Raw genomic sequence first — 16,119 nt, 5'->3', positions numbered from 1 at the left:
ATCCGGCCATATTCACCGGCAGGCCAGCGCCGCAGTCACAGGCTGGCCTCCCTGTGTGCCGCAGACGACACTGTCGCTGTATTCATGAATAGCAGGGGAATCTCATACGCACACGCTACCGCTGTACCAGGATATAGCTGAGGCGAAATCTCGTGATTGATTGGGATAATATTCCCAATTATTACAGCAGCGAAGCTCCGCTGGAAATCAGATGAGGGAGTTAAAAACGGCGTGTCAGGGCCTCAGTATGATTATTCATGAAGACTGCGTGAGTAAATCACTGCATGAATTTTTGAAATTTAATATCACAAATTGAAGTCGAACAGGGCAAAGAATATCTCTATCGAAATTAACTACGAAATAAAGAAATGCACAACCTAGAATTGTGATAGGATTCTTGAACCCATTTGTACATGTATGTAGTAAACACCGAATCCTTTCTTTTGTGTCAGATGTACACAACTTTTTTTCTGTGATCTGGGGACACCACCAGAAGAGTAAATTAGCAATTCTACGAATCTTGTTAAATAGTCATGTCATTCGGCGAAAAAAGACAGTTTTCGATCTTGGTAAACATCTCGAGGTAGATTAGTGGGCCACCAACAGTTTATATATAGCATTGAAGGAAACAAGTCAAGGGAAGTCATGAAGTGCTTGCCCATTAGATTTGGCAATTTCAAACACCTACCGGTAATGGCAGGTCTCCTGAAAACACCTTGTGTAACATGTCCACATGCTGACTTCAGGCATAGTTGAATTTATATCGGAAGTTGGGGGATGGTTCTTGGATTGTATCCAACCCCTCCCTCAGGTAAAGCCTGTCATTGCTGTTGCCTGTGACCCAGGAGGTTGTGATGTGATGACCTGCCGGGGTACATCTCTATTATGGCATGACCGAATGGACTGGACTGAGCTTTAATAAAAACTCATGCTGAGTGATACATCAGGAGAAGGCATCAAGCCAAAAAAAAAAAAAGTAGAGCTCATCTGTCTGTTGGCCAACAGAACAGAGGGCTGTTTCGCATTCCTTCTTAATTTGAACAACCAATCTACTGCACAAAGCTGATAATTATTTCATTATGACCATTTGGGTCCAAGGTTTCAACCCAATCAGGCATGCCCTACGGGAAATAACTTGTTTTAAATAAAATGTAATTTGACTCCTCATTTGATGTCATCATCACATCAAGTAAATTTCTGTCAAGAACATTCCTTTCCTTGATATTTGCACAAAGTTTGAAATCGATGGGATGTGTGCTCCAGGAAATAAAGGTCTTTAAACAGTGCACCTTTAATGTCACGTGACTCGTTTGCTGATGGTATTGTCATCACCTGAGGTCAATTTATAAACCTTCCCTTTTAATAACTGTCTGCAAGATTTCAACCCAATCAGACATGTACAATACAAAATACAATACAAAACATGATTGTTATCGTGGAAAAAGCACAGATTACATATTTTAAACATTTGTCCCTTTTGGCGTTCCATACAATGTGATTGCGAATATTGTAAGGGGGTTTTCGTCGTCATCGGCGCTTCATCTGTGTGAAGAAGTACACCACTTATGCACTTCATGCAGTTGACTTCAGTGTTTTAGCTTCGGTATCATCTAATGAACAATTCACGCTTAAATCTGTTACGGTTGATATTTTACCGAATTCTGTAGAATAAAAGAATTTTTTATGATAACTTCCAATCTGATGACGTTATCGGCCCCAAATTTTATACATGTGTTAACTGGTTAAAGATCATCGTCTACATCCATTTTCAGGCGATTCGGACAAACTTCGCCTCAGACATCTACTCAAAATTCATTTTTCAAAATTTTTAACCTGTCGCTTGAGGGAACTCAATAATTACATGACATCATCAGTAGATGATTTGAAGAATGCTTTACCCCCCACCGACTAACACCATTGAAAGCAAGTTGATACCCATGACCACTTTTAAACAATAAGTCTACTTCCGGTTTCGAATGGAAGGAAGGGTCACGTGATTTGACCCACACATGATAAAATGAAGACCCAATTTTACCTTGGCACTTGCCACAAACAGAATATTGCGGGAAGCCATGGTTGATTTTATATGGATTTTAAAATAATGAACGTAATATTTAAATGTTCAACATTTAATAATAAATAACTTGATAACATCATTGTGACATAATTATTTGAGTATTATCTTTGCCTCGAGGTTTTTCCTTCGTGTAACTTTGATGACATTTGAATATTGCTGAACAACCAAAATATTGCCTTAAAAACGTGTACAAAGTCAAAGGCTTAAAAATAAATATTGAAAAATGAATAATAAATTGTTTGATGATGTCGTCATGATGTCATATTTCGAGGTCCATCCATGCATAAGGGCCCTTCATTGGTACAAGTTTGGTGAAGATCCCAATTTGCAAAAGCAGTAAAGTTGTGTACAGAAAAAATGTGTACAAAGTGGATGGGTTTTGCGCAGAAGACAGGGAAAAAAAAACTAGAAGAGAAGTAATGCCTTTTCCGCCAAATTGCAAAAAAGCCAAAAAAACACACTCCAGTGTTAGATGTACTTGTACTTCTTATGGCAAAGAACTAATATTATTGAACAATATTGCAGTCTAACTGAACAGTAATGACACTTTTTGTCTTTGTTACTTTTATTTCTCTGTTTCTATTTGATCTATGAAATCATTTCACATATTTTATCTTTTTTTTTTAGCGGGGGGGGTTTGGATTTTTGGGGGGAGGAGGTGTTTTAAGGGGACCCTTTCATTATAACCCAACCCTGTGTGATTTCATCCCAGATGCTCTATCACTTTCTCTAGATTCTAGACAACATGCATGTGTACATGTTGTTTCATTTATTCCTTTGATTTTTCTGTATTGCTGCTTATTTTGAGTTCTGGCTCATGTTTTGTTTTGCGGCCCCTGGGGAATAAAAAGTATCTTCCTGTATCTGTTTTTATTGCCCTTATCTTTATTGCACAAAAATACAGCAGGGATTTTCCTCCCAAACGATTCCCCCCAAATGACTCCAATCTGTTCCATCTGCAGACAAAAAGTCACAGGGAAGTTACATACAATTACATGTAGTTGTGATGTACATGTACATGTAAATGTAGTTATCTGTGGTTTGTTTGAACACAGAGGAACCACAACCCACTGCAGACATGGAATGCTGCTTGCCAAGTTGTTATTGTAATTCAAGGCCTATGTAGTCTGGTGTGGCACAGAACAAATGACCTGGGCTGAGACCTTAACAGCAGTTTGTGTTGATCCCCCCAGAAAGAAGGTGTCACATACCCCTGTTTTGTGTTGACATCAAAGGCCATTATGCACATTATGTGCCAGTGTCAAAAAGAAAGAAAGAAAGAACCATTTTGCCTGGCTTTGTTACGCCACTGCCTTGTGCGTGTGTGTGTTAATGCATGCATGTACAGTACATGTACAGTGTACATGTACAGTACATGTACTTGTGTATGTATGCTAGATGGAGCGCTCCAAACAGGCCCTCTGATTGGTCAGCCATCGATACAATGCCAGGTCCTGATTGGCTCTCTGGCTGTTAGGCTAGTGTGTGCATTTATTACTGCCTCAGATGCTCAGATCCACTCCAATGAATTTTTTTCTTCTCTTACCGTGCATGCAGTGTGTTTGCAGTGGCTAGGCATTGTGAGGTAGGATCATTGTGGTACCTACTGTGTGTGTGTGTGAATGCATGGGACATATCAAAACCCTCGGATCATATATACAGTGCTAATGGCATTAGATGTACATGTACAGTGTACATACACAACTGTGCATATGGGCTGAATTTTGTTCTCGTCACATGCAGAGTGTGGAAATGTTCCAAGGGGATTTTTTTTCTCTTGCTCTGACTACATAACGCAGGGAGTTGTGACTAAAAACCCTTCCAGTTTCTACATGGTGAGACCAACAAGGCCAAGAATTCCAATTGGTCCAACAAATGCCGTCAGGAGGCTTGGTGAAAAAAAAAACGAAATGACTTCTGTCACGTCTCCGTCCTCGGCAAAGCTTTTGGAATATTATTACCATCCAGGATTTCTGTACGTCTGTTCCAGTAGAAAGCATCGGTGAGGGCCAGATTATTATTTTTTTTCTTTTCTTTTTCAATTTCTTTCTCTAACTTTGTTCTGATTGGGGGAGTGGAACGTAGCATGCCTGTGGCACGACGTGTTAGTGAGAGAGTACCCGGTCTCACAGTGTGTGAACCAATGACCTTCTCAACATGTGAGTATTATTGTTTTGGTGGAGAGCGGGGGCCTGTGTTTGTGCCTTGAACTCTATCCATTTGGGCTCCGGGGGAGTTGCATACAGTGCACTGAACAAAGAGGTTCACTTACGGGAGTTGGGGTTGTGTGCGTGTGCGCGAGGGGGGAAAGCGGGCGTATTCGGGAGCTCAAAATGATTTGCAGTTGTTTTTGTTGACCAGTGGATTGTAGTGCGACTGTGCTGGGGGGGTTCATCTTTGTTCATATTCTCCAGACTGCCTCTTTTCTTCCTCTTTGTTTCCCCTTGTTCATTGTGTTTTGTTAGCGATTGACAGCACCAGACATCGAGATTTAAACCCCCGCCCCATTAACATTTCTTGCAAGACTCACTGATGAGTTATGAGTGGGAGCCTGGCCATTTGTTTTTGACATGGCCTCAGTGTCATCACTTCCATGTTCCTGCCAGTCTGCTTGTTCCCATGCTGCATGCTATTGATTTTGTTTTCTACATTGTATTCTCTGCTTGTGGCGCGCTCGCTCACTCACTGCCCCCTCAGATAAGAAAACAAAAAACAAACATGTATTTATTTGCCATCTGCAACAGTTTGAAAATAATATGGACTTACGTGTACAATGTATATTGGCACAATCTTGTTTTAATGCGTAGTTAAGTGATTGCCTTAAAACTCCATTTAACAATATAATGAAGAGAAGCAAGGGTGAGTATTTTTTAAAACATTCTTCCGTGTCACAGGATTATTTGATGATACTTTTAACTGCATCCTTGTTTTCTTTTTGAATTGCATGGCTTTTCTCTGTAGTGTAGAGTTCCTTAAAAATACTAATCAACGTTTTTACCAAGAAAACCGTTTAAAAAATTTCTGCAAAGTAAAACGAGTTTCTACCAAGACATTACACAATTTTATTTTTTACTAAGATGAATTTTTCATTGATGGAAGCAAATAAAAGAAAGAAACATATTGTAAATACCGGACGTTAAAGTTCACTATAATTGACCTGTGGAATAAATTTAGGATTCAGCCTTTATTCCCCGCTAAAACACACTTTCTAACATTAAAATGCATACAAACTATCCTAAAATAATGAAATGTGCTTATTGCTGTGTTGACATAGTTTAATCTCTAATGGCACGATTTCCCCTCCAGGCAAGTGCCCGCAGTAATATATAATGCCATTATATCTGCAACCTAAAATGCCCTCTGGAGCTGGGGAAATACATCATTTCCCCCTGCAGATGGTTTGCTGCTTAATACTAGGGGAAAGAAACAGGTTGCAGCTGTAGTTGGCCCTCCCAATTTAAGTGCAACCCTCTTCCTCCTTTGTTCAGATCAAAATCTTCCAAGAAACACAAATACCACTTCTCCTCGGCATGCAATGAGGAAATGACATTGCGGTTATCTGCACATCCTTCCAACAACAATCCCACACAGCTATACTCTTCATAGTCGGGGGAAGTGGAGACCTTGCACTGTTGTGAAGGTGGTAAAAAATGCGATGAAGTGGTCAAATTGTCCACAGCACAGGCTCTAGCAAAGAGTGATGCTGTCCACAGTCTAAATGTGCACGGAATAGATTGCTGCATTTGCAGTCATTTAAGAACTGAATGCACTATCATTCCAACCGAATCTTTGGCTAACGCAATAGCAGTGAATTTTTTTTCTATTTAGATGAATACTGTAAACAAATCCAAGTCAAATAACACCTTTTGTTATTTTTCCCCCATTTTGGGGACACAGCCTGACGATTGATTGCTTTCATTATTCACTGGAACACCGCTATTTGAAATTCAGGGCCCTTTCCAAACCGGCACAATGGAGTTATCCCTCTAAATCGTTTCTGGGTTTTTTCTCTCTCTCTCTGGTTACACTTCAGCAGACCAAAGGTCATCACTGACGGCCTTTAGGGCAAACTCTTTTTTGAGGTCACATCCTGCCACTGTATTTAGAAGGGGTCAGACCAGATCTCATTCACACGTGGCCTCCTACTTCTCACTGTCTCTCTCTCTGCTGCTGCTGCTCGGAGCAGACGCATTGCCAGTTTAATTTCACATTTAATAGAACGCCACTTCAACAAGACTGCTCGGCTGTGAACATCGATCAGTCAATTGTCGTAAATATTTCCCTAAATGTTGGAAGTGGGGAGAAAAAAAAGTACTGGCAGCAGTCGGAAGAATTGTACTCTGACACAACACACGTCAACCGTCATACACGTACATTCAGTGGACTGGATAATTCTTTGCAGATGATTACGTGCGCAGGTTTTTATTTTTTCCCTCGACAGAGCATTTTAATGCAGAAAAAAGGGAATCACTTACACAACAGTATGAAGTGTGAGTACATGTGCATGTCTCTTGTGTGTACCCTGTATTCTATGTCTGTTCCTTCCAACTCTGCTTGGCCCAATTTGGGTCTCGTAATAGGATGTTGCTTGAAATTTAAATGCTGCTGCAGAGACCAGCCTTCTGTCCAAACACAGAATATCAACACCCTCCAATTAATTTCACTCACAAACTCTTTGGCACTGGTGATCAGAGAGTTGGGCAATTTGTCAGATGCAGCCCCTGGCTTTTTGTCGCTCAATGTATACATGCTTATTGATCTCAATTAAGAGCAGTCGATCAAGTTTGCATGCATTGTCACATTGAAAAGGGGGAGGAGTTCGCTTAATCACATCCAGCAGCAGCAGTGGGAGAGCGCGCTGTAATAATTCTGATGCAGCTAATTACTTGATAAGGGGGACTGTCCCAGGAATTTCCCTTGAGTGTGTCGACTGGCACCTTTTCTTTCATTTTTGAATTTTCAACGTTCATCGCATCTGAATAGAGCAGAGGTTTGAGATGTGAAGAACATTTTTCTTAGTCCAACTTCAAAAATGTGCCACAAAAACTGCCACAAACTCTGTACTGACTACAGTGACCCAAACTATACAAATCAAGTGAGGTAGAGGGCCCAGCGTTTCAATTTAGCAGAATTTTTATCAGTGGTCGTTTTGCTAGGTAGAGAACGATACTGCCAGTATCAAAATGTCAGGCCTTCTTTCGTTTTTAAAAAACACGCTTGAAATCACCAGAAAATTAGCTCAGCTAACTTGAACTCTGCAGTACTTAATACAATGCAGTCGAAAATCAAAAATGAAATTGCAATGATTATCATGTTATTGCAAAGGATTCTCACAAAGAACATCTCTTTTAATTGATGAGTGTAATTTTGCGCTTGGAATGAGCAGACATGTTCCAACTATAGCTTCCCAGCTTTCTTTAGCCTGCATGCACCTGTAGCCAAGACTGCCTGATTTATATGTGCTACTCTAAGGCTGGCAGGGAATTTACTCGGCGTCTTTTCCTTTGACAGTGTTGTAACTTTGTTGTTTCTTTGAAGCAAGATAATGCTGTACCAGCAAGCTACCTCACAAACAAACCACTTTTTACTAGTCTGAGCACAGAAAGGTCAGGGGTTGTGACTGTTGCGATTATCAAGCAGGCACTGTGGCTGGGCAGGTTTTGTGTACATGATGATTAGACAGCACTTATACCTAGCAAGATAGGGATGGAGGGTACCCCCCCACATGTCCAATTCCTATACACACCCTAGAGTATTGTTACCTAACACATCCCCTCTAGATGTCTGTAAAGAATTCCTGAGATTCTGATCAAACAATGACCAACCCAAAGGTGGGGGGTGCTCTCTGTCCCATATCTTGCTTCATATATACTGTACAGGCACTTATCATTCACACTGCATTGAACACCCACCTGGCCTAACCTCTTGTGGTTTTTAAAGCTTAGCACATCTGCTTTATTTATACCAGCCCCCCCCCTCAGTGGCAGGATGCCCCAATGCTGGGTAATCCCAGGGAGGCAACAAAACACATAGCAAAATCTGCTGATTCCTGGGATCCTGCACCGTCTTTGGGGGCTTTGGTTTCAGGTGTGTGCCCTCCATGTTCCCAGCTCCCTGATCCGATCATAGGGTGGGGATATAACTGCCCATGTGTGGAGGTGCACGCATGTAAGAAGTTTTAGTGTGCACAGTATAGACTATAGACCTTTTCACACAGGACAAATCTTGGGATTGACTGAACTATTGTGGAATGAACTCTGTTTTTGCTGTCCAACTCCCCAATTTCTCAACCTGTTCAGCATTATTGGTAGCATATTGTATTTCCTTTTTTGTAGTGACCGGAACTTTTCCTATTCTTCTGGATTTTTGGTGTGCTCAAGACAGCTGCTCCGAGCGGGAGTAAAGATTCCATGTGTATTTGTGTATTCAACAACATGTCAGTGCTGTTTACTTGAATTGCATTTCTCAGTTGATACAATTTCAACAAATGCACAATTTATGTAAATTATGTACCCATTCAGTGTTTAACAGAATTGATCTCAATTCTGGTGCCTGAAATGCAAACATCTTTGAAGATTCTCGGAATCTACACGTGTAAGCTTCTTGGAATGCAATGAAAGTCAGTGACCGCTTGTGTCTCAACCCAGTTGCTCATGAGCAACTCTTTATCAGTTTGAAGCTCTAACAGGTTTGGTTTTTTAACATGGATCTTGCTTTTATGTTGGATACTACACAGTCCATGCACTTGCGCCCACACACAATCAGTGTGCTTGCAGGGCACACAGGGATCAATTCAGGCTCATTGCCCAGTAAACCAAGCTGGTTTTCTCTGGGAGAAGAATGTTCTAAAAGGAGATGGGCACTTAATAGGCACTGAGTCATCCGGGATTGTTAAGGCATGGGGGGGGAAGAATACTGGGTGTAGTAGCCCCATAATGCGCAGTCTGTCACCAAAAAAAAAAAAAGTCAAATCCTGTCAGCATTTTTACAAGAGCATCGACCCCCCCACACACACACACATAGCACAGGGATCACAGGCAGGGCGGACCCTCCCAAACACTGATAATTATTATTTCGACACATCTGAGAGATTATTATCTGTACGGGCTAGCCGTCTGGATTATTTTAATGTAAATGTAATTTATTTCCAAGATGGATTTGCGCCGGGGAGATGTACATTAATTTTGGATTATATGGATTATACTCAGTGTATGCCCCCGAAGGCTCGTGAAAAATCTTTGAATTAGTTGTTTGTGCAGCTTCATCTGATTCGAACCAGCCAGCCGACACCGGCAAGCTCGGTGGTCCAGTGGTTAAGACGTCTGCACTAGTAAGCAGGAGGTCATGGGTTCGAGTCCCACCCGAGTACATTTGTGGGGTTTTTTTTCACAAGTCTTTGGGGGCATACACTTAGTATACAGTGTTAAAATACACGTTGGGCAGGGAAAAATCTAAAATTAATTTACGTGTAATTTGTAGGAGAAAAATGAATGGCCAAGTCATTGCCTCCCCCATGGGAACTCAGTCGAAATACTTGGAGCAGACCTTGCATATTTAATGTCTTGCAAGGAGTGAACACAACATGAGCCAACACAAAGCAAAACTTTGAACCATACTTGATTTTTAAAATTTCCTTAGCTTTTTTAACGGTATTCTTGTCAGTAACAAAATCACTTCCATTGAGACTCCACCACCAAGAATAGTGTGGTGGTATTTGGAAAGTCAGTTTGGAATTCTTTTGTTATTGGAGATTATAGGCCACTACTTGCTTTGATAAATACATGTACATATACACTGACTTCAAGTCTCCACAGAGGGAATGGACACGCTTCCCTGTGCGGACTTCGACAGTTCCTGAAATGGAAAAAAACCATAAGGATGTTGATAATGATCTTGATTCCTGGTTGGTATGCAATCCACGGCACTATCACCCAATGTCACCAGTGGCAGAGGTGATTATCCAATGAGCACTCACTCAGAATGTGGGAGCGGTCAGCTGGGAACATTGCTTATGGGGGGGGTATTCACTGCATGCTAGCAGCCAGCTACAAACTGCATGAACACAATGGTGTGAAGCATCTACACATGAAAAAGTTAACTGTACTTTCATGACGGAAGTAAAACTTATGCAAGGTTTTACTGCGGTCATTACGGGGCCAGAAGTACACGTTATGTATGCATAACTTTGACAAGCCTGTTAAAATGGTCCCAATCCTGGAAAATGTTTGGATTTCTTCCGTTTTCTTACTAATGTTTTTAAAACATGTACACTGAGCAAGTTGAGGGGCCATTATGGAACAAATTTTACATTGAAACAACATTGCCTTAAAATTACATACTGGTATGAAATTTTGAAAGGCTATAAAACCCCTAGAATGGCAATATAAAGGAGATTAGAAATAAAGGTAAATTGGACATATATGTGCATTAAGGAATTATGAATCTGTTCTGTGATTGTTGAAAGCATTTTTTTTTTCAGTTTTACTTTTTAGGATTGGTCTTGTTTTAGCAAATCATAAGTCAAAAATTTCACGACTTGTTTTCCCATAAGTTGTATACTCTCATTTGGCACTGGTGCCATGCGTCAGTCAAAAAAGACATTGTACGGACTTTTCCTGATGATTTACACCAAACCAAACAAAGGCAGATAATCCACTCTGAGAAATGCACGTATGTGTGAAGTACACATACATGTACTTGTGAACCCCCAAAAATTGTCAATTTGTGCATGGAAGCGGCGGGCAAAAGATCTGTAGAGAATAAAGTTGAGGCTGTGCACATGGGCACTGTAAATGTACATAAAACCCTTTTTATTAGAAGTCTCAAGTGCATAGGGCATGAGACTTCGAAAATGCCAGCTCCATGTTCGACAAGATAAAATGTTGGTAACAGACCCAGCTCAGCCTGGGGATATCACTGCTCTGCAGTGCACACAGCTGGGTGATGAAATGAATCTTAAAGCTGACAAATTATGCAATTTCCGAAACTTCCCGGTATTTTTGGCCCGAAAAGGGTAAAGGTTCAGTGTTCCCCCCATCAGTTGAAGAGCCTCACATGCACAAGTGCAAGGACTCTCCGTATATTGAAAAGTTTTCAATTCAACTGTGTCTTAAATATGTGTTGGACATGAAATTACATGTGTATTAATGACACTGGTAAGGTACATGTATATTTTTTTTAATGATTGTGATCCAACTGTTTTGCTCAATAGATCAGTGTTTTTCTTTTTGTACATATTTTTGATGCTTCTTATTTGATACAGTAATCCACCTCTCAACATTTGAATTTCATTTCATGATTTTTCTCACCAAGATGTTTTTAGACTGCCTTTTTTGGGGGGGAGATAAAATAATTGGAGGCAGGTCCAAGATGTAAAATCTGCTTTCCTTGTACAGAATGTTTCACTGTCCTAACTGATGATTGAGTGAATGATGAAAATGTCTGAACTCTTAGGCACCTGTCCCTGTCACCAGAGAATCTGAGGAACCTGTCCCTGTCACCCGAGAAACATATTTTCTTTTTTCATTTGGCCACAGTAATTGATTGAAGGAAGCATACCCTGCTGCACATGAACACATCAACTTGGAATCTAATTAGTAAGGTAGTCTCTTGGTTGGGTTGAATGGTTGATTCCATCAACAGATAAAAGATGACTGACTGAGGCCATTTGTATTCCATTTTACATGTACATGTACAGTGTATGTATGTGTGTGTGTGTGGCTGAACAGTCCACAATCTGTGTTCTTTGTGGTTATGCTGACATTCCTGGGTTGGCCTCCCTTGGACTCAATGAGGGTACATGTACATGTACATGTTACCTCAGGTGAAAGCATGCATGGTGTGGTTTGCCTGTGAGCAACTTGCATTGTCACTTTGCTGAAATAATTGCTCTGCCATGCGATGACTTTTTTAAATATTCATTCCTTTATTTGACCTTATGGAATCAGCACTAATAACAGCACCAGGCTTGTTTCAGGACAGTTTTCCTCCCGTCGCCCTCCCCCCTAAAGAATTACTCATGGGGGGGTTTCTTTATGACATTTTTCACTCCTGTACTTCTGGGAAGCATTAGATGGTGCACAGCGTCAGAGTGCAATCTAGTGTCTTCGTGATTCTGTTATGTGGCATCTCTCCAGTGTGACAAACAGGAATGCGCAGAGGATTGTGGCATCGACCCTATCTTCATCAGCTGTCGGTCGGCACGTTACTTAAATCACTTTGCAAAATTCTCGGGCTTGAGTCACTGTGACAAAACTGCGCCCGCTCTTAATCTTTCCCGATCTGGGCGCAGCAGGCTTTTTTTTTTGAAGGAATGGATTTCAGCAGGGGAAACATGATAACTGTTATGTCTATTCGTCATCCATGGAGTCAGTCCTATGAATGACGCTGCTTGAGATGAAGCAGTGTGTCGAGTTGCAGGCTTGCTGGTAATCTGCGGTGCCTCACTTCCCCATTTCGCACCCGGCGCGTTGGATTTTTACATTAGTCACATTTCCGGGGTCTCTTCCAAACGCTTGATCTGCCGATAAGCTTCAATTCATTTATACCTGCAGTAGGAAGAATTGGCAATACTGTTAAATGGCCGTAAAAGTGGTGTCAAATCAGCAGAAGCATGCATTACATTGGCGGAAAGGTCAAGATTGCCCGACACTGATGTAGTGATCATGTGCATGTACAACGCGAAATCAGCATATATGTGCAGGTAACTTGGTCGCACTTTCAAGACTAAATACCTCAAGTCCTCCATTCCTTCTCCCCCATTCAGAAATGTCTTCTGTTAATCCACTGGCATTGAGTGACATTTAACATCTTCAGAGTGCCTTAATCAGTGAGGTGTTGTGTTGGTGCCAGTGTTGTTCTGCTCGCCGCGAATGGTCTTTTTGGAGATAAAATGTTGGGGATACGTCGTCAAGTGTGTCGTTTTGATTACTTTTGGAAGGCAAATTTGGGGAGCAATTTTATTCTGGTGCAGTCAGCCCAGAATCCATTGACCCTTTGTCAGAAAGTCTGGTTTGATCCCACCTTCTTTCTACCCAGTGCCTTGGGCCAGAATGGAAATGAACTGATTCGGGCTTGATTGATTCCAAACTTGGAATGGGAACTTCTTCGGGGGACAGTTTAGTAACATTTATAGATGTACACAGGGAACCAACGCAGCAGTGTCGATGTAGTCTAGCTTTGAATTCTTTCCACTTACCAGGAGTAATTTGATGACTGTAGAAAGCAAGAATATTGTTCATTGTGAAGCAAGGCCTATTTTTTGTACTTTGAATGATGGCACTCTCAGATAATACATTTACATTCATGGTTTTGTAATAGTGCCAGTAATAGATAACTAAAGAGTTTGTGGGCTTCAGTAATTCTTTGAATGTGAAGTTGAAAGCTGGGTGCTGAACAACAAATCAAAAATTTCTGGCAGTCGGACCTTAAACATTACACTTGCTACCAGCTCTTGTATGAAACCTCCTGAAGTTTGTAATGAGGGATAAACAGTGTCACGTCACCAAAAAGTTCACCCTCACCTTAATAACTAAAATAACTACAAGTTTGACACCCCTGATTGCCAACATTGCTGACGCGGCAAGCTTGTTCCAGTGTTCAGGAGTGGAGAATCAAGCTGAAGATAGGGAGATAATAAATCCCCAAGGGCAAAGTGAGAAAGGCGAGATGCTCAATCAATGTTGTGCCTTCCATGAATGTCATTCCAAGATTAATGCATTTGACAGGGACACAGTATTCTTTGAAACGAGTTCTCAGACCCAGAATCCAATTCCTGCAGTGGACTTATCAGGAACCTTTGGGCTGTCAGATCAGTGGGAGGGTGCAATGTACATGCATGCATACATGTAGCAAAACTTAATGATCTTAAATTTTCCTATGAACGTGGAAGTTCCCGCGCAGCACATGGGAAACAAGCCAAAGAGTAAAGCTCGACCCTAATTGGAATGCTGATATGTCTTAGAGGAGGTTGGAATATTACAAAAACAGTGCCATGTGGCTGGACCGGAAGACTTGTCTGAAGTTAATTAGGTGACACTGTTTTTAGGGTGTTTGGGGGGAGGGAGTCGACACTGCTTTGGATTTTTTTGGGAGGGGGCTTATTTGCTTAATTTTAAGGCTGTCTTCCCATCTGCGGATTATCATTTTCCTTTACTGGATATTTGAAAGTAACGGTGAATTCAATGGTTTCTCTTATTTTCAAATTGGTTTCTCCTTTTCAGATCTCACTACTTTTTTTTATGTCTTCCCGTCACATTTTCTGTCAGAAGTTCATTCGTGGCGGCCACTGCTCATATGTACATGTATTCTGGTACATTGTATCTCATGGGTTTTTTTATTGTCAGTTTTTATGTTCATGTACTTGCTGGCTGTTAAAGGAGTTTGAAAAGGAGTTGTAACAAGAAGTTGGTGACTTTGAAAAAACAATTTTTTTTCCTCATTTCTATATTTACACATCCATAATCACTTGTTTGTGCATTTGGTATATTTAAGTGTATACCCGCCCCAAAAGCATCTATACAGAAACCACTCTCATTCAACCATGGTGACGCATTTCCCCAAGTCATTGTTAGCTGTTAATTGACCCATTCAGGAAAGTCACTACTGTGGATTTTTTTATTGGATTCTCAGGTAGCCAGACAATCCTTCCTGTTGTATGCAGCATGGATTCTTTCTGGTGATTTTTGCAAGGTCACACCTTGCACAAGGCATGGTCTGGTGTGGTGTGGTCTGGTGTGGTGTGTTTTGGTGTGGTATGGTTTGTAGTGGTGTGTTTTGGTGTAGTGCGCAGTGTTATTACAGTCCAGGGCTTCTATCTGTTCTGCTGGTTGTCACACAGCCACTTGGCCCAACCTCCACAGAGCTGAGACAGGTCACAGAGATAAACTACTGGGCCTTTTGTGTGCTCAATTTATTGGCAGGTTTGTTTAAACCCCTCCCCCTCGGCCCCAGTCACCCTGCTCTCATTGGCCGCCTGTTATAACTGGCCAGGTGCAGACAAGGGGCTACATGCGTACAAGCTAGGCGGAGTCTGGCCTTGGTTGCAGCCAGTTTTGTGTGCACTCTGAATGATCACTTCCTTAATTGCTGATGAGGTCGCATTTTTAAAGGTGAGTGCACCTGGGTGGCTGAGTACCCGACAATGCTAGGGCTCAAAACCTATTGTCATCACCCCCCTCGGATTTCAAGTAGGCAGGGAACAGCATCGCTTTACCACATTACAAGGTTGCACAAAGGTAATAACATTTTGTCACAAACAACTCATTGGGACTTGATGTGAAACCACAGTGCATGAAATGCGGCTTGCACTTTCACGCAACAATGAACCATACTGTTAGAGTTCAGGTTTGTCGTACTGCTTTGACCATGTGAAATGCTGAGTTTTCCTCTAGCAGACTACACAATGCTGCAAGTTTTAGTCCTTCATGTTATTTAATTGCACTTGCGTGTATTAATTATACGGCATATTGGGCAAATCTCTACCATCACCGTCCATGCGGTCACATTTGGCAATATGTCTGCACTGTGGACAATGAAGTCACTTTAAAAATTTGCTTAAGAAGAGGGGGGATCTGTTTTGCTTTCCCCCATGCCATTAACAAAAAGGAAAGAATTTCTTGAAATCACAAAAAGGGAATTATTGTTGTCATCAACAAACAACTTGTTGAAGGTATGAAGCCCATTGTCCATGAAAAGATTCGGGGGGGGGGAGTCCACACATTGATTTGGCAATGTTTGATCACAGTTTTTAAACTCCTGCCGGGGTAAACACACTCTCGTTGTTGGTGCGTTGGCCGGTCACATCAACCACAGGGTCATTCATGGCACAGTACCTGGCGCTGCTAGCAACAAGGACCAAGGCATCCCCTGTGGAATGTGCAGGTGCAGTAATGGCTGTTAAGCGTGCTGAAGGTGTGTTGTTGGCTGCAGGAACACAAAAGGGGTCACAAATGGCCTGCAAGAATGATTCAACTGCTTTTTGTTGGCTGATCACAGCAATTTTTTGTTTGAGGCTGGGTATTTTTGGTCTGACTTTCTTTCGT

At 41.5% G+C, this 16,119-nt stretch overlaps 1 protein-coding gene across 7 annotated transcripts in view; it reads left to right on the top strand.

Moving 5' to 3' along the window:
- LOC110981100 (uncharacterized) overlaps window positions 1–16,119 on the top strand; it is a 131,745-nt gene that overhangs the window by 93,757 nt on the left and 21,869 nt on the right. Inside the window, exons 1-2 of one of the 7 annotated variants that reach the window (XM_087137300.1) lie at window positions 3,602–4,079; window positions 14,998–15,186. The exons of 4 other annotated variants lie outside the window; for them this stretch is intronic. The gene's annotated coding sequence lies outside the window, so the exon portion shown is untranslated. Of the gene's footprint in view, window positions 1–3,601; window positions 4,080–4,110; window positions 4,237–14,997; window positions 15,187–16,119 lie in introns of those variants that run through there. 2 more of the 7 variants (XM_022238336.2, XM_022238418.2) reach the window with 2 other exon arrangements.

This window comes from Acanthaster planci, linkage group LG05 (assembly GCF_054643075.1).
Source record: "Acanthaster planci isolate LZ-2023a linkage group LG05, COTS_SCS, whole genome shotgun sequence".
In the NCBI taxonomy this organism is placed as follows: Eukaryota; Metazoa; Echinodermata; class Asteroidea; order Valvatida; family Acanthasteridae; genus Acanthaster; species Acanthaster planci.
The sequence above is the reverse complement of the archived record's forward strand: the minus strand, read 5'-3'. Positions and strand labels throughout refer to the sequence as shown.